Source organism: Hemicordylus capensis, chromosome 3 (genome assembly GCF_027244095.1).
Source record: "Hemicordylus capensis ecotype Gifberg chromosome 3, rHemCap1.1.pri, whole genome shotgun sequence".
Classification (NCBI taxonomy): Eukaryota; Metazoa; Chordata; class Lepidosauria; order Squamata; family Cordylidae; genus Hemicordylus; species Hemicordylus capensis.
The window spans coordinates 153,132,841-153,151,371 of NC_069659.1; the positions used below are offsets into that span (position 1 = coordinate 153,132,841).

The 18,531-nt window shown below is 43.4% G+C and overlaps 1 protein-coding gene across 6 annotated transcripts in view; it reads right to left on the reverse strand.

Moving 5' to 3' along the window:
* LOC128352409 (eggshell protein 2A-like) overlaps positions 1-18,531 on the reverse strand; it is a 150,695-nt gene that overhangs the window by 42,343 nt on the left and 89,821 nt on the right. For 2 of the 6 annotated variants that reach the window (XR_008320390.1, XR_008320386.1), the window contains exon 1: positions 13,219-13,339. The exons of 1 other annotated variant lie outside the window; for it this stretch is intronic. The gene's annotated coding sequence lies outside the window, so the exon portion shown is untranslated. Of the gene's footprint in view, positions 1-13,218; positions 13,340-18,531 lie in introns of those variants that run through there. 3 more of the 6 variants (XR_008320391.1, XR_008320387.1, XM_053312976.1) reach the window with 2 other exon arrangements.

Below are 18,531 nucleotides of genomic sequence, written 5' to 3' on the forward strand. Positions count from 1 at the left end.
CCGAATCAAACAAAACTCAGTGAGAAGTAGGCAAAATAATTTCCACCCACAGCCAATCAGGGTGAAATATTTTTTTTTTTAAATCCTCCTTGGCTCCAAAGACAGCCAGCTACTCCCAGTTGAGTCACAGGTGGTGGGTGGCTGGCTGGCTGTCAAGCTCCTCATGGAATGCTGAGGCTGTAGCCACAGCCAACCTATAATGGAGTTGTAGACACTCACAGCCTATTCCCCACCACCACACACATGCCTGGCAGATGGCTGAGACACATCTAGCCCTCCATGATGCTGGGTGCACCTCCGTTTCCCCATCAACACCATGCTGGACATGGGAGGGGGTGGCTATTCAAACATTATGTTGTTCATGTGTACAGACACCTGTTCACATGTATGTGTTTTTGTGTGAATGACTGTATGTGGGTTTTAAATGTGAACCTGTGCATAGGCCCCCTCAAATGCTGGCTACAGATAGAAAGTGTACTATTTACGTACATTGAACATAGTGAGGCTATTGCCACGATCAGGTGAAATCGGCAGTCCCAGGCAGGCAGGAAAAACGGGAGGTTTATTGAGCCTCTAGAGAACTGCCATGTATGGCTGGTGGACTGCCTCTGGTTTGGTGGGTTACTAATTATGGAGGCCTGTTGTATATTTATTACAGAAATAGCTAAGCATTAAAATTGCCTTTCTCCAGGCCACTTTGGGCAGCTATCCAGTTTACATTTTCATTTTGTAAAAGCTGGCTTAATTCCCAGTGGCAGCTTTGCACTTGCAAATCCTAATTGTAGGTGAACTTCTCAATAAAAATGGTTTTGCTTTCAGACACAGTACTAATGCGCTCCATTTCACCTCTCTTAAAACTGCACGTATTGTGTGGGGTTGGAACTCAGGAGACAATTTTGATCTGCCAGTTCTGGATGGGGTCACACTTCCCCAGAAGGAACAGGTACGCAGTCTGGGAATGCTTCTACTACAACTACTACTGCAATTAATTTTTACATACCGTACTGCTTTTCCACAAAAGTTCCCAAAGCAGTTTACATAGAGAAATAACAAACAAACAAACAAACAAACAAACAAACAAATACGGATCTTGTCCCCAAAGGACTCACAATCTAAACATAAACGTAAGACAGACACCAGCATATCCATGGAGGGATGCTGTGCTGGGGTTGGATAGGGCCAGTTGCTCTCCCCCTGCTCAATAAAGAAAATAACCACTTTTAAAAGGTGGTTCTTTGATCAGTTAGCAAGGGAACTGAGCCAAATTGCTCCCTTGTGTCTCAGGATGGTGCTTTCTATCAGATTCAGCTGATACGCTAGCTGCGTCCTTTTCTTAAGATAAATGATTACAGAACAGTAGTACATCTGCTGGTAACCTCCAGACTTGACTACTGCAATGTGCTCTATGTGAGGCTGCTTTTGTACATAGTTCGGAAACTGCAGTTGGTACAGAATGCGGCAGCCAGGTTGGTCTCTGGGTCATCTCAAAGAGACTATATTACTCCTATATGAAAAGAACTACACTGGCTACCAGTATGTTTCCAGGCAAAATACAGGGTGTTGGTTATAACCTATAAAGCCCTAAACAGCTTAGGTCCTGGGTATTTAAAAGAGAACACATTCTTCACTATGAGCCCCATCACCCATTGAGATCCTCCAAAGAGGTCCATCTGCAGTTCCCACCACTTTGTCTGGTGGCTGCACAGGGATGGGCCTTCTCTGTTGCCAACCTGAGACTCCGGAATGTGATCCCTGCTGAAATAAGAGCCTCTCCATCTCTGACAACTTTAAAAAAGTATCTAAAGACACATTTATTCATGCAAACCTTTTAATTAGACGTGTGGTTTTATTATTTTTATTTTATTTAAACTGTTTATTTATTTATATCTCTGTAAACCGCTTTGGGAACTTTTGTTGAAAAGCAGTATATCAAAATCTGTCACATTCATATTTGTCGTATCCAAGCCCAGCACAGCATCCCCCCAGTGGCTGTTGCTGGATGGGTGTCTATTTTATGTTTTGGGGTGGTTGGTTTTTTTTCCATATTGTGAGCCCTTTGGGGACAGGGAGCCATTTTATTTATTTATTTAAATCTCTATTAACCGCTTTGGGAACTTTTATTGAAAAGCAGTATATAAATATTTGTTAGATTCGTATTATTCTTATTTATTTACATTTATATCCCTGCCCTGTTTCACATGGTCTCAGAGCAGGTTACAACAGATTAGCAACATTTACAAATTATAAAACATTAACCTGTGGAAACCTAGTAAATGATTAAAGCAACATAATTTAAAAAACTAAACCTACTTTGAGCCAAAGGCCAGGATAAAGAGTGCATCTTCAACAATTGTCGAAAAGTGTATAATGAAGGAGCCTGGCGGACCTCAGCAGGGAGGTCATTCCATAATCTGGGAGCTATCATGGAGAAAGCCCTCTCACATGCTCCCACCCCTAGAACCACTGAGGGAGTCGGCACTAGCAGGAGGGCCTCTCAGGCTCATCTTAATACCTGGGCAGGTCTATATGGCTGGATATGCTTCTTTAGATATTTGGGGTCCAAGTCATTTAAAATAGTTTTAAGGTTTTAATTTCTGTCTTAATTTGTTTTATGTTGCTATAAACCTCACAGAGACAGAAGATTGGGATGGTGCACAAAAATAATAAATAAATAAATTGTTGATATTCTTAATTGATAATTACCATCCTCACAAGCTAGCCCACTTCAGCCTTAAATATTCACACATGTAGTATCTTGAATTGGGGTGCATATCATCATGAACTATGCCGTTGAAGGGTCCCTATGTGTCCCTAAACCTGTTGTATATTTGGCTCAAATCTGTTAGATGGTTCACCTCAAATTTTCATGCATCCACCGTATTTAAATGGGATGGATGTCATCATCACAAACTACACCCTTGAGCCATCCCTATGTGTCACTCACTACAACTGTTCCAAATTTGGTTCAAATCAGGTGGTTCAAAAGTTAGCCCACTTGCACTTCAAACATTCATGCATTCACCATCCTAAATCAGGGTGGCTGACATCATTTCAAACTATGCCATTGAGGTGTTCCAATGTGTTCCTACAGCTGTAACAAATTTGGTTCAAATTGGTTAGGTGGTTCACAAGTTAGCCCACTTGTGCCTCAAAAGTTTATGCCTCCTCCATCTTGGATTAGGGTTATTGATATCAACACAAAATATGCCGTTGAGGTGTCACTATATCTCCCTAGAACTGTACCCAATTTGGTTCATATTGTCCAGGTATTGCGAAGTTTATGGTGCGGGGACACACATATGGACACACAGAATGATGGTGATCTCATAAGCTTACTTTCATTAAAGAACGTCGGCTAAAAATAAAACAAATAAACAAAAGCTGTCAGTAATCAACAGAATGTGGAAAAATAAAGAGTTCTTTTGCTCAGCTGCTCCCATGTCCAAGGCAGTAGCGCACTCTGTCAGATCAAAGTAAAATGAGTATTTTCAAAACATTAAATATCTTCAGTGTTTGATATTGATGTTTGGAGCCATATTGCTTTCTAGAAAAGAAATGGCCATCTGAGGCAATATAAAGCCTATGTAGATTGTTTCACTGCAAAATAATTGACATTATCAAATACACAAAAATCAAGATAATGCAAACTTAATTAAAATTGCAATTGGAGTGTAATATAGAAAATATTTGAAGGCTTGATGTATTCGTTAATTCAATCCCAAATGATCCAAATGAGTAATACTAATTCTCCTTTGCATTTTGCCTTAAAAATTTCTGAGAAAGAAAATAGAATTAAAAATAACATTATCACTCTTCAGAGCTATTAAAAAGCATTTCCAAAATTATATTATAGTGATAAGCTATTTTTGTGGCAATGGCAATACAAAATGGTCTTTGAAGCTATCCATTGATATTTAGAATAAAATCGACTCATAAAACCAATGGGTATAAAGGCCTTTATATTGTATCAGGAGTTTAATTTACACACAAGACATATTTATTTCAAATTTAACCTTGAACATCTTGACCATTTTGAAATCTTTTGGCTTGCCAAATCCTGTTTCCAGTTTTCTTTCATTTTTCTTGGGGCTTTTCCAAAGATGTAACTAATTCTCCAGATTTTTAGATTGCATTAATGAAAACTGGCAACATGCCCAGCATAGAGTCTTGAGCTCCATAAATCTTGTAGAAATGTTGGCCTACAAGCAAACTGTGCAGGATGCATTGATTACCAATAACTGTCCTTGGCTACCCAATACTGACCTCATGGAACCATTTTTGGCCTTCTTGACATAGAGGTCATTCACACAATCAAAAACTGTGTTCTACCTGGGAATGGGAGCTGTGTGTGCTCCCAATTTTTGGTTGTGTGGAAGCAAGTTAGGATGAAAACCTGGGGAGTTTTTTCTCTTACCTTGCTTCCACACAATCACTTCTACCCAGGTTTTCCTCCTACCTTGGTTCCACACAACTGAAAATTGGGAGCACACACAGCTCCCAAACCCAGGTAGAACACAGTTTTTGATTGTGTGAATGACCTCATATTGTACTAGACCCCATGATCATTTCCAAATTGCAACCAAGCTCAAAATAATTCTGTCACTATCATTTACAAACACTCTAGTCAGTATCCAAAGAACTGCACAGCTGGATGCATGTACACAAGTGGGGTAATATCTCCTTGCTGGGAATGGCACACATTTTTCTGCTAGGGATGCTGGGGACTTATTGTCCCAGTCCAGGCCATGAGGGGAAAAGACACCTCCCTAGGCCTTGAAGAGCTCTGATGTGGAGATGCTGATTTGATAACCCAATTCTCTTTTAGTTTGGATTGTCAGTTATTTTCTGATCATATGGCAAGAATTTCTCATCATATGGCAAGAAGTCTGCAGAATGCCAGCTTTTTGCCTTATATTAAAAGTTGGGTACAATGGTCCATATATTTTCAAAAATTTGCTTCAGGATATTTGGAAAAACTTCTGTATCTGATCTTAAGAGGGCACTGTATGTATTCTCTTTTCCAAGACAATGTATTTTTGTTTGAAACTTAAAAATAAATGCAAAGGAGACACCAGCAACAACTACTGGAGGATGCAATGTTGGGACTGAATAGCAACAGTTACTCTCTCCCTGCTAAATAAAAAAGGGCCACCACTTCAAAAGGTGCCTTTCTCACACAATTAAGCCTATGGTAGAAAGCAACTGAAACACAGAATGCTGAAGGTGTCGATTTAAAGAGAAAGAAAGGAAAATCAAGAGCAGGGGAAGAGAGAGCCAATTGGCTCGGTCAAGATCTTATAGCAAGTAACATGGAACTGGAGGTTGCTGAACCCATGGTTAATTTTTGAAACCATGAATCACATTGCAGACGTTCATCCAACTGCAGTCCGGCAGCCTCAGGTTTCCAGGAAGGGGTGCCCTTCCCTCCTGCTAGCCCACCGAGTCTGCATCCCAGCAAGCTTTGCGATGCTCACGATGCTAGACTCTGAGCAAGGCATCAGAGTGTCATCAGGGCTGCAAGCATTGGTCACAATCTTGAAGGGGGCATGCACAGCTTGATGGTGAATTTTCAGCAGGGACCACCTGCCCTCATCTGGAGAAGGGCATTTAAAGCTTTTGAAATAGCATGTAAACCCTTCGCCTCACACCACTTGCCCTGCACCCCATGCTGCGGACAAGCAGTCTCACACAAGCACATAATGACACTTCCATTACCTGAACTGAACTTCTAACTGGAGAGATAATCAGGACTTTGGCTGCCCTATCCCAAACACACACCCTGAGAACATTCTAGGATGATATATTTATCCATTGTGTACTCCTAAATGTGAAGAATGTATTGAATGTTGCTGTTTTGTAAAATTAACATGAAAACTGTTTTAAAATGTAATCTCCCATGCAAGGGAATGAGTAATACGTTAACAGACAGGGGGCTGGCAATGTAGTCCATGAATTCCATTTTAGCTGGAACAGCCTCTTTGAATTTATTGCAAATAATATCCAACCTAACTCATGTATGCATTTGTTAGGAATGCAATGTGTGGGTAACATAAATAATACAAATAGCCAAACTACTAACTTTGATATACAGGCAGTGAAATTTCTGTGCTTCACTGCATCCAGTTCAACACGAATGGATTCATAAAGCAGTTCTCAAGCAATTGTACATTTGTTACCCATTGAAGAAGAAAAAAAGGGCAGGAATAACTCGTTGGCAGGAATAATATTCGTTGTATGTGGTAATCTTCATACTTGGCAAATTAGGGTACTGTTCAGAAAGGAGATAGGTTCTTCTTAGTTATTCTTAGGAGCATAACAGTAAAAGTGTTTGTTATTAGAAAGAAAAATGATTCTAAAACAAATCTGGGGAACCTCCAAAGGGGTAGCCCAGTTGGTCTATTGCTGAAAAAATAGCAGAAATTATTTGTGGTACTTTGAAAATGAAGAGATTTGTTGTGGCATAAACTTGGACTAGAAGCTCACTGCTAAGGACCATGTGATTTATCCCCAAAACTGAGGACAGGGTGGGCTCTAGGTTTCAGGGAGCCCCTAGCAAACTACCCTCCATAAACCCCCACCCGCTCAGCTCCTGCTTACAACAACCCTGTGAGGTAGGTTAAGTTGAGCAATAAGTGACTGGCTCAGAGTTATCCAGTGAGTTTCATGGCTAAACAGGGATTTGAACGCAGGTCTCCCTGCCCCTAGTCAAACATTCTAACCACTACACCATGTTAGCTCTCTTTTTACATTTCTGGCTGATGTATCAGAAGGTGAAAATGCAATTAGTAGATTGCTAGATCTGGATCATATGAACCTGACCCAGAAATAAGTCTAAATAGGTTAGATCTTCCAACTATAACATTCACTTCATGTCAATCAGCTTCACCACTATAGAGAAAGTGGTAGAGCAGATAGAATTCATGTACTTCACAAAAAAACCTGTTGGGTAGCAATAAGAAGGTTGAGTGGTTGTACAAGGGCTGGCTCAGCTTTCCAACCTAGCATTTTGCTGTTCATGGGAGGTCCCCAAACCAGATTATTTTATAAATCAAGTAAGCACAGGGCAAGAGAACTGCTCAATGGGAGCTAATTGGATAGTTTCAGTCCACAATATGAAGAGCTCTGTTCATGGAAGTTTTTTCTGCCATCATTTGTGTCCCTTCTCAACCTGCTCCCAATGTCTCTCAACTCTTGTGGAAGAGGAGTTGCTGTGGAAAAAGCCCTTCTTTCACTTGGTGCAAGTTCTGGATCCAATGCACTGCCTTTTAAAAACCCAAACTGATGTTGACAATGGACATCATGCGAAACCACAGACATCATGCAAAACCACAGTTGACCATGCCAGAGGTTGGGGTTTGTGGCTGTATGCATGCTGGAACCCTCGGTTCCATTCCGAAAGTGACTTGAGGTTCTCGGCCACAAACCTGAATGTGCACCCTCAGTTGCTCTTCGGTTTTGTGGGTGCTAAGTGAAGTTAGAAACTGCAGTTAGATGCCATGTCATCTGAAAGCTGCTGCTTGGGACCAGAGTTGAGGGTTTGAAGCTCCTCCCTCTCTCCATCCCTAATTGGCTGCCATGGCTGTCCATAGGAAGGAGGAAGCCCAAGCAGCCAGTTCCCACCCACCCCAGTCTCCCAGATTCCAGATTGGATCATATGAGATTGTAGTGGGGGGAATGGGGGCAAACTGTGGGTCTGTTGGACCTGCAGTTTACTATTATGAGCGAAGATGGCTTATTAAGAGTTTTCAGACTTCAAAAAGGCCCCATATCAGGTTGGCGTTTGAATGCACGCTTCAAAATCTTCAAAATGGGTTCAAATCAGATTGGAGCTGAAGGCATAGCTTGACCTTCTAAGCTCAATTAGAGTGATTATACCCCAAAGCGATGCATGGTTACCATCACCCTGCACATGATAATACCCTATCCTTTGGGGGCATGCTCTGTCCTGGAATGCCTTGTCCTTTGAGGGCATTCCAGTCATAAACCACAGCACACAAATCATAATCTGAAACTCTGACAAGTTTTTCTGTGAGTTTGGTTCCCATTGTTATGGGCACAAGATTCCAGCACACATTGGTAGCTTTGTTCTAGAGTTTTTAACTGCAATTTTAAATGAAGTAGCAACCACATTGAGAAAGGTGGGGGTGGGAGTGGACACAAGCATTTTAAAATACCTAAAACTGCAGTTACTCTGAGTTTCCCTTGACATTTTACAGATCAACTATGGGTGTTTCCAGCTAACAAGATCCTTATTTTACCCCTTAGCATTACCGTCATTTTCAGTGTTGCTACTGCAATATTTTTCCTTCACATAATACATTGTGGAGAGGTATAATGGAAAAATTCGCTCATCATTTCAGAACATTATATGGCTGGCAAAAATCAGACAAATCTTTAGAAAAATAGTTTCCAGGTTCAGGTGCACAGAGAAAACTCTAGCAACATCCAGACTCCAACAATCTAATAATAGTTGTATATATTACATAGAATGTCATGGTCTTCTTACAGGGATAGGCAAAAAGTTTCCTATTTCATTTACTACTAGGGATCTGCTTGAAACATGATTCAGCTTCTGAATTGTGGCACACTCCCTTTAAAACTGAGGGCTTACCCAGCCCCTTTAAAGTGGAGGAGAGCAGATCCATCCCTGCTCCTCTTCTGATTGCCACCATTGCCAGCAGCGCTCTCCCCCAGCATCCTGCATGTGATGCCAGCATGCACATGGCCTCCACGCATGCTCAGAGGCCATGTACATGTCAGCATCACTCAGGGGCTGCTGGGAGATGCCCCACCACCATGCAGGCATAGCTGGGGGGAGAGCACCTGGATTACTGCAATGGCAGCGATTGGAGGAGGAGCAGGGATGGACCTGCTCAATCAGAGGAAGAGCAGGGATGGACTTGCTCTCCTCCAAATTAAAGGGGCTGAGTAAGCGCTCAGTTTTAAAGGGATTGTGTCACAAAATCAGAAGCTGAATTGCATTTTGACACATCCCTATTTACTGCATATTACACGGAGCTTACAGTCTTAAACAAGTTGCTCAAGTAAGAACTAATCAGCCTACTTCTATTTCTCTGTATCTACAACTGGACTAAATTTGGTTCAGATTGAGGTCCACAAGCTAGATCTCTTGTACCTCAAATGTTCAGGCATCCACCATCTTGGATTGGGGTGGATGACATCATTACAAACTACACTGAGGTGTCTCTGTGTGTCACTCAACTCAACTGTACCAAATCTGGTCCAAATCAATTAGACAGTCCTCAGGCTAGTGCATTTGTGCCTCAAAAGTTGACCTCTTGAGCCATCTGTGGCCCTATTTGAGCCTCTGCAGATATGCAGAGGCCATTTTTGTGACCTCCGTGCATGCACACAGGCCATTTGTGTCACCATGTGATTGTCAAGGTGACACAAAAGGCCTCCACGCATGCATGAACATCACTAAAATGGCATCTGCGTGTATGCAGAGGCCTGAACTAGACTGCAGGTGGCCCAGGCTGTCATTTGGGAGGCCGGCGGAGGGGGTGTTGGAGGAGCCCGCCGATGTTGCTGCCATGGTGGCCACTGCTTCAGCTGCCTCAACCTTCTCTGCCACCCTTGGAAAGAACCATTTAAAGGCATCCCCCGCCTTAGATTTGGGTATCCCCCTGTACTTGTAAAGGGGAATCCTCTCCGGATACTGCTTTAACAGTATACTCCCTGAGTCTGCTCTTGGACCAGTTCTTTGAATTGAGGGCTAGACTGGTTTGAACCCAGAATGGGAGCCTCCTTTGGTGGTCTGGTCCGATTCAAAGTCGGATTCGATCTTGTTATGCCGGAAAGCCGGGCTCTTGCCTGGCGTGCAAGTCCAATTAACACACCAAGAGAGTGGAGGTCCAAACCAAAAACCAGTTTATTCTGCAGAATAGCAAAGGTGGCACTTTGGGAATAATTTCACAAAGCAAAAGCACACCCCTCCTTCCTCAGGGTTTTTTTTTAAATATACATTCTTTGAATGATTACAGCATTTTACACATGACAAGCTTTCCCCGCCTCCTTTCTCCACCTCCCAACCATTACTTAATGCCCCCTAAATATTTGTGTTAATATCAGCAAGTTCAAAAGAGCATGTTAATGCAATCATTTCTAACTGGCATAGGGCCGTGTAGCAATGTCTAACTGCCTACTTCCTCTTTTTTCCAGACGCCGCATCACCCCGCATGTCCATTATGGCTATTCTTGTAACCTTCTGTTAGCCTTTCTGATCAAAGCCCTTAGCTGTCAACTTTTAAACTGCAAAGAATCAAGCAGGGGGGTGAGAGACTTGTTTGCACACAAAATGGAGTCAGACACAAAATGGAGTTAGCCTGGCCTCCTCATATCAATCTCCAGTGCACAGCTTGTTGCAGCAAGGACCCTGGCAGCATCAGCTCTCAGCTGCAGTGTCTCATAGTGACCACTGGGGGAAGGGGGTTAGGCTCATGGATAAAAGTGATGGACTCCTCCCCTCTTTGTTCTTCCAGTATTAGTCTGCATTTTGTCTCTCCAGAGATGGCTGTTTGTTTTGATCTCTCTCTTCAGCCATGAGCTACAGCTGAAATTAAGCTCCAGGATTTTCCACATTTGTTTGTAACCTTTTCTTTAAACAAATCCTTGTAGTTCTTCAATACTAAAGAATGTACTGTCTCAAGACCTCTTGCTTTGCTGCTTTCTCACAAAACTGGTTTTGCTTTGCTATTTGGGGACTGAACTGCCTTTCTTCCCCTACAGAGCTGAGGTATGGTGGCAGTTGGTGTGTATTATATGTCAGTTTGACCTGCAGCCTCTGGCTTGGCTCACTTTTTCTTGCGGTATCTGCTCTGCATGTAGGCCATTTTCTGCTTTCCAAGTGTAGCACAGTTGTAGTGAAGACTGTGGTAGCTTGATCTGCGGTGGCCTGATCCCATATGTGGATAATATTTTCTGGTGGCAAGTGATCTGTAAGCATGTGCAATAACTGTACACATCAGATAAATAGAGGATTAACCACTAAGGTGTGCCCCTTTTTACTTTGAGTATCGCCTCTTGATCCATCAGACTCTGCAGCTAGAAGTGGCTTTACAAGGTGGGGGTACTTTTATCATTGCATCCCCACTTTTTTTCTGAAGACAGGCAAAGCCTTTTGTTTCACAAAGGGAAGACTGAAACATGCAACTGCCACCACACAGCCTGATGTGATGGGGTCCTGGGAAACCTATCCCATTTGATTCTGAAAGTACATTGTGTCTTGTCTCTGGAGTGTGCTGCTCATACACTATGAACTGACCCAAACAACATATGTTCCAGAGGATTCAAGAGGGCAGAAATGTGGTGTTAAACATGGTATATGAATTAATGTTCCAGATTTTGAGTATAGAGATAGATTTTACTGAAGAAGGAAAAAAGAGGTCCAATTTACTCTGTGTATATTTACACATGATTTAGCATTCCATTATTAAATAAACATGGTAATTACTGCCCTGACCTTTATAATGCACATACAGATACTCTCGTATGTTGGAACTATACACAGCTGATGCATTTTGAATCATATTTCACAATGCACTATTTAAAGTAAATACTATGAAGTCTCCTTTTAATGAACAAAGGCATTCTAGGAGTTGTATCCCCTGCCCCTTGCGGTGATTTCCTTTGCTTAACATTTTTTCTCATTCTAAACATGTTTAATCTTTTGCATTCACAAAGCACACCAATAATTTTATTTCAGTTTTCTTTCCAATCTCTATAACCAAGCTAATGGATCCAAATGAGTCTAGGGACATGGTTGGGACACTGATAGCCTTATAGTCCACAGCTGGTAACTGGAGTAAAGTGTTTGCTACAAATCTAGTGTGTACATCTCTGCAGTTGATAAGTGGCACAACCACTGTTGCCCCATGGGGAATTATCTTCTTGCTGTGCTATAAAGGAACATCACCTTGCAGCACAGTGTAACAAACTTAAGAATTATGGATCTTCCCAACTGTGATATATGGAAGTGTAGCAAGAATAGCAAAAAGCACAAGGCATCCACTTGTTAAAATACTATCACCAGCATTGAATGGGGGCTGGGGATGATGATTTCCCTGCAGTTACTGTAATCCAAGCCACTTCATGCTTGCATCTAAATCATCCCTGGAATGCTTATCCTTATTTAGCTATCATGAAAATATTGCTCAGGATTTCTGGATTGTTTACTAGCATATCACAACGTTCACAGACCTATGTTTGTGGAATCTACTGTATACACACATACAGAAAACCTTTATTATTGGTGGCTGAAATCCAGACTAAAGAACAGTAATAACAATGGATGACATCCAGGCTAAATGACTCACGAATAGCCCCACTGAAATGAATTGTACAAGGTAGTCATGACTAATTGCAGGGGCGTAGCAAGGTTGGAGTGGGCCCAGAGACAAGATTTTAAAATGGGGCCCCCCCACTCAAAGTCCAGGGCCTCCGCACACCCCAGGCCCCCAAGGATTTAAGTCTGATATTCCAAAATAAGTATGCTGCCTGGAAATACATTTCACTGAATACACACACGCACACGTCACAATATATAGTGATATACATTGAGTACTATACATTTGTTTTACTTTTAATGCCTAGAACACACTAGAAAGATGAATTATTAAAATGGGCCCCTCGCTGCAGATTAGCCAAGGAGACTTTCAACCATGCAGGGTGAGCCTATGTTTGTTTTCTCAGAATTCTGAACAAATTCAGTCAAGTTTGATTCCAGGAGGTTTTTCACAGGAGGCTTTTAAAGCCCTTTAACACACATCTCCTCTGGAAGGGAGGTGCTGCATTCACATGTTGGCCAGATTTACCCTGAAGTCCCTACAAGTTATTGGGGAGCAGTTCACACACAAGAAAAATAAAATAAAATAAAAGCAGAAGGCATGCTTCACAGTTCTCACTCAGACCTTCTGGGTTGCAAAACAACTTGAACATAAGTGCATTTATAAATGAATAAAATAAATATAATACTGTTTCTTCCAGAAGTTTTTGTAATTTTCTGCCATGAAACAAGCCACTTATAGGACTTTTTAGATAGTTTTTTTTAAGCCAGCAAATTTTCCAAGCTGTTTAAAAATAAATATTCAGAGACTTCTCAGTCCCCCCCCCCCCATATCAAAGCCCTATGGCAAGCAGATCCCTATATATCCGGGTGGGGGTGGGGAAGGTAACCACAAAAAGGAGTTCACACTCTACCTGGCAGCAGGGGGTCTTCTGCTGCAAAGAACAGTGGTGGCCACTCTGGCTGCCTCCTCCTTCCTGGCTGGCTTGGGCCCTACTGGAGTTCAGGCTTCACAGAGGCCTACACCAGACCTCCGTGGAAGCCCGGCCCACCCGCCGATCAGCTGAGAGGCGGGAGAAAAGTTGCTCTTTGCAGCGTGTCTGCTCCCTCGATTGCCGGCCAGGAGAACAAGCTGGAGAGACGGCGAACAGGGCAAGTGGCTGAGGAGCCTTGGGGCTGGGCAGGGGGCAATGGGGAGTCACGTGAGGTGCCTCTGGGGGGCTCCTCCAGGCAGTGGGGCCCCCAGACAACTGTCTCCCCTTGCCCTATCGTTGTTACGCGCCTGACTAATTGTCCCATTAATTGCAATGGAACTATTTGTGAATAATTTAGTTCAGATGTCATTTTATTACAATTCCCCGCCCCCCAAACAAAAAGTGCTGAAAGTGGTTTGTATTGCAATAAGAATGAGAAAAATAGTTTCCTGTCTCAAAAGGGTTTACAATAGTAAAAATGACACAAGGGAAACACCAGCAAACAGCCAATGGGGGAGATGCTATACTGGGATGAACACAGACAGTTCCCCTACTAACAATAAGAGAGTGTCTCTTTGCCCAGTTAACAACGATTTTGTAAAGTGTGCTGTCAAGTTGATTTTGACTCCTGGCACCCACAGAACCCTGTGGTTTTCTTTTGATATACCCTCATCAAATCCATTAACTCTTTTCAAAATATGTTTTAAAAAAATTAATTGGATGAGATGGAAAGGAGAAATAGAACTTTAAAGGGGGAGGCAAGCCTGGGCAGAAGATTCTTTCTTGGCCCAGGGAATGTATACTAGGAGAGATAGGCTCTGCTTGGTTTGGAGGCCACAGCTTTCATATATCAGGGGAGCATGGCTACTACGGAATCTGGATTCACATGTGATTCTTTCTTGTATGGTTCTAAGGAAACACAGCAGTGGAGACAGGACTGTGTATGCAGCATAGTAAGCAAAATGATGTAGGGGAAGAAAATGGTATCCTTTCTCTCCTCCCATTTATAGTTGATATAAATGTACAATGACTCTCCCAAACTCAACAGTTTTAGGATATTTTATGCATTTAGGATCCTGTTGGCTACAGCTAAAAGGTGGAAAAGGTGGGCCAAAAATCTCTTAGCATAGTTGGATGGGAGGCATCACTGCAACATCCTGTCTCCCTGTCCCAGAGTTCATCAAGCTGGGTCTGGGCCTGGCAACTTCATTCATTTACTCAAGAAGACATCTATCTATCTATCTATCTATCTATCTATCTATCTATCTATCTATCTGATTGATTTTTATACTGCCCTTCCAAAATGGCTCAGGGCAGTTTACAATTTAAAAAAACCCATTAAAACAGTAAAGAGCTAAAATAAAAATTAAAAAATATATATAACAACAATTAACAATTTAAAAACATTTTAAAATAACAATTAGACAGTCGCAGTAATTAAAAACCCTGAAACCGGGTAAACATATTAAAACCAATTTAAAAACGCTGGAAAGCCAGGCCAAACAGATACATTTTAAGGGCTCTCCTGAAGGCTACTAGAGAATTCAAATTATGGATTTCCACAGGAAGTGCATTCCACAGCCCCGGAGCAGCTATAGAGAAGGCCCACATCTGAGTCACCACCAGATGAGCTGGTGGTAACTAGAGACGAACCTCCTCAGATGACCTTAATGTGCGGTGGGGATCACGCAGAAGAAGGCGCTCTCTGAGATAACTCGGGCCTAAGCCATTCAGGGCTTTAAAGGTAATAACCAGCACCCTGTATTTTGCCTGGAAACATATTGGCAGCCAGTACAATTGTTTCAAAACAGGCATAATATGATCTCTCCGGGTTACCCCAGAGAACAATCTGGCTGTCGCATTCTGAACTAATTGAAGTTTCCGAACTACGTACAAAGGCAGTCCCACATAGACTGCATTGCAATAGCCAAGCCGGAAGGTTACCAGCTGGTGCACCACTGTTTTGAGGTCATCCTCTTCAAGGGATGGGCGCAGCTGTCGAATCAGCCGAAGCTGATAGAAAGCACTCCTGGCCCTGGCCTCAGCCTGAGATACCAGGGTGAGGCCTGGGTCCAGGAGTACTCCCAAGCTGTGCACCTGCTCCTTCTGGGGGAGTGTAAGCCGATCCAGCACAGGAAGATCTAACTCACCCCTCAGATTCTGAGCGCCCACAATGAGCACCTCCATCTTGCTTGGATTCAGCTTCAATTTGTTGTCTCTCATCCAACCCATTACTGCCTGTAGACAGGCATTTAGAGAATGAGTGCCATTTCCTGAAGATGAAAGAGAGAAGTAGATTTGGGTGTCATCAGCATACTGATAACACCCAGCACCAAATCTCCTGATGACCTCACCCAGAGGTTTCATGTAGATATTGAAAAACACTGGTGACAGAATGGAGCCCTGGGGGACTCCATACAACAGCTCCTATTTTGAAGAGCAACTGTCACCAAGCTCCACCATCTGGAATCTACCTGAGAGATAGGAGCGGAACCACTGCAAAGCAGTACCCCTTATCGCCAACTCCCCGAGGCAATCCAGAAGAATACCATGGTCGATGGTATCGAATGCCGCCGAGAGATCCAGAAGAACCAGCAGAGTCACACTCCCTTTGTTGGTTCCCTGGTAAAGGTTATCCATCAGGCCAACCAAGGCTGTCTCAACCCCACAGCCTGTTCTAAAGTCAGTTTGAAATGGGTCTAGATAATCAGTTTCTTCCAAAACCTCCTGGAGCTGGTCGATCACCACCCTCTCAATCAACTTGCCCAACCAAGGGAAATTGGAGATTGGCCTGTAACTATCCATCGTTAAGGGGTCCAGGGAACGCTTCTTAAGGAGTGGTCTAACCATTGCCTCCTTTAGACAAGGAGGCACCCAACCCTCCCTCAGTGATGCATTTATGATATTAACTAGGCCACCCCCAGCAATCTCCCTGCTAGATAGAAGGAGCCAAATGAGGCAAGGATCCAGAGAACAGGTGGTAGGCCACACCACCCCAAGCAGCTTGTCCACATCCTCAAGGGTCACAGATTGAAACTGATCCAATCTAATACTGCAAGAGGGATTGCTGGACACCTCCTCCATAGACCTTGCAGAAATAATGGAATCCAAGTCAGCCTGAATACAGGAGATCTTGTTCGCAAAGAACCTTTTAAAAGCATCACAGCAGAATGGCCAGGGGGACAGATTTGAGGTAGAAGGAGCAGAAACCAAACTCCTCACAACCTGGGATAGCTCTGCTGAGCGCGAATCTGCAGTCGCAATGTACGCAGACCAAAATCTCTTTTTCACTGGGCACACCACCATCGCATAAGTCTTCAAATGGGTCACATGCTGCATCCTGTCAGATTCAAACTGAGTTCTCCTCCACTTGCATTCTAGTCTCCTACCCAAGAACCTCAGCCCCCGCAACTCCTCAGTATACCAAGGGGCCATTTTTGAAGCAGGTCAGAAGGGACGCCTAGGAGCAATCATGTCTACTGCCCTGATGAGTTCCCTGTTCCAGCTTCAAAAATATGCACTCAATATAAGTCAACTGTCTCACACGGGTCCTGGTAAGGGAATGGTATTTTTATGGACCACAGCCACTCTCCACTGCCGCCCACTTCCCCTAGCCTGCTCCATGGCAGAGTAACCTGGTGGGAGAAGCTGAGTCCACACTGGACCACTCGCCTCCCCCATCCAGGTCTCAGTTATACATGCCAGGTCAGCATCCTCATCCACAATCAAATTGTGGACAATTTCGGTCTTATTCTGAACTGACCTGGCATTGCAGAGGAGCAAGGCCAGACACTGTGGGTTGTTGGAGCTGCTCCCTGAGGCCTGAGAGTTGACAAAGCAGTTGGAAGTAGAAACAGTTACTAAATTACTGATTTCCCTTCCCCTGTAATGGCCAGCTGCCCTGCCAGCACCAATTCTTCTATTCCCCACCACTACAGTAATAGCTGCCCCAGAACTGTGGGTACACCCCCAGCACCATCCCACTCAAGAGGGCCCAAAAACATGCCTGCAAAAGGCCTGGCACAACCCAACCCCCCAGCCCTAAGGCCTGCCTTCAAATGCCCAGCCCCCAAAGCTGGCCCCCTTTGATGGGCGGCCGCCTACAGGTGGCCCGACAGCCACACCGACGGCTACGCCTTTGGCTAGCCTCCTTGTTTTTAAGCCTGCAAGCCCTGAAAGCCACTCCTCCCACAAGTAGCTTCCAGGATGAATGACAGGTGGTGCAGTTCAATCTGGGAGGCTGGCAGCCAGCCAGCTGGAACCTGGCAACAGACGATCAAACAGGCCTGCTGCTTCCTGTCTGGGCTGGAGTTTCCACAGGAGGCAAAGGGCCAGTTGGTGAGTCCTGGCAAAGCAGTTTGAATGGCCCTGTTACCTTCCTTAGTTATTGAAGGAAGCGGATGAGACGGTTGAACACTTTGTATGTTGTAAGAAAATCGCATACTCTGATTATAAGGAAAGACACAATAAAGTTGCTGTGATGATCCACTGGACCTTTTGCAAGAATTACTATTTATTTATTTATTTATTTATTTATTTAGCACATTTTATACCGCCCTAACCCAAGGTCTCAGGGCGGTTCACAACAATTGCCAGAAAGCAAGAATTGGTGGAATCATCCAATTGAGAAGATCACAGAAAATGAGGCAAAAATCCTTTGGGATTTTAGAATACAAACTGTTAGGCATTTAGCTCCACAATACGCCAGATCTGACAGTCATCGAGAAGAATTGGGTTCTGATAATTGATACTGCAATGCCAGGGGATAGATGAGTCAATGAAAAACCACCGGAGCAAATAACTACTGTAAATACTAGGACCTTCAGATTGAAATTGAGCAGCTCTGGTGGTGCCAGTAGTTGGTGCCCTTGGTGCAGTACCAAAAGAACTTGAAGACCATCTTGACACCTTGGGCATTGATAAAATTACAACACATCAACTACAGAAGGCCACACTACTTGGGACAGCATAAATACTAGGACACTATCTTCAATTTTTCTTCAGTTCTCCTAGACCCTTGGAATGGGCCCGATAACAAAATCTGGTCAGTATCATGTGTGTAAACAGCATGATAATGATGTTGGTGATGATGATGATGGTGATGATGATCGTAGACACAAAGACCAGCAAATATAACCAAAAGCAGAGCTGATAAAGGCTTCTTGGGGGGAAATAGGCATTCAATGAGCTTGTTCTCACAACCAGCCCTACCTGGGCAGGACAGTGCTAGCTCAGGTACAGCTGGTTGTAAGA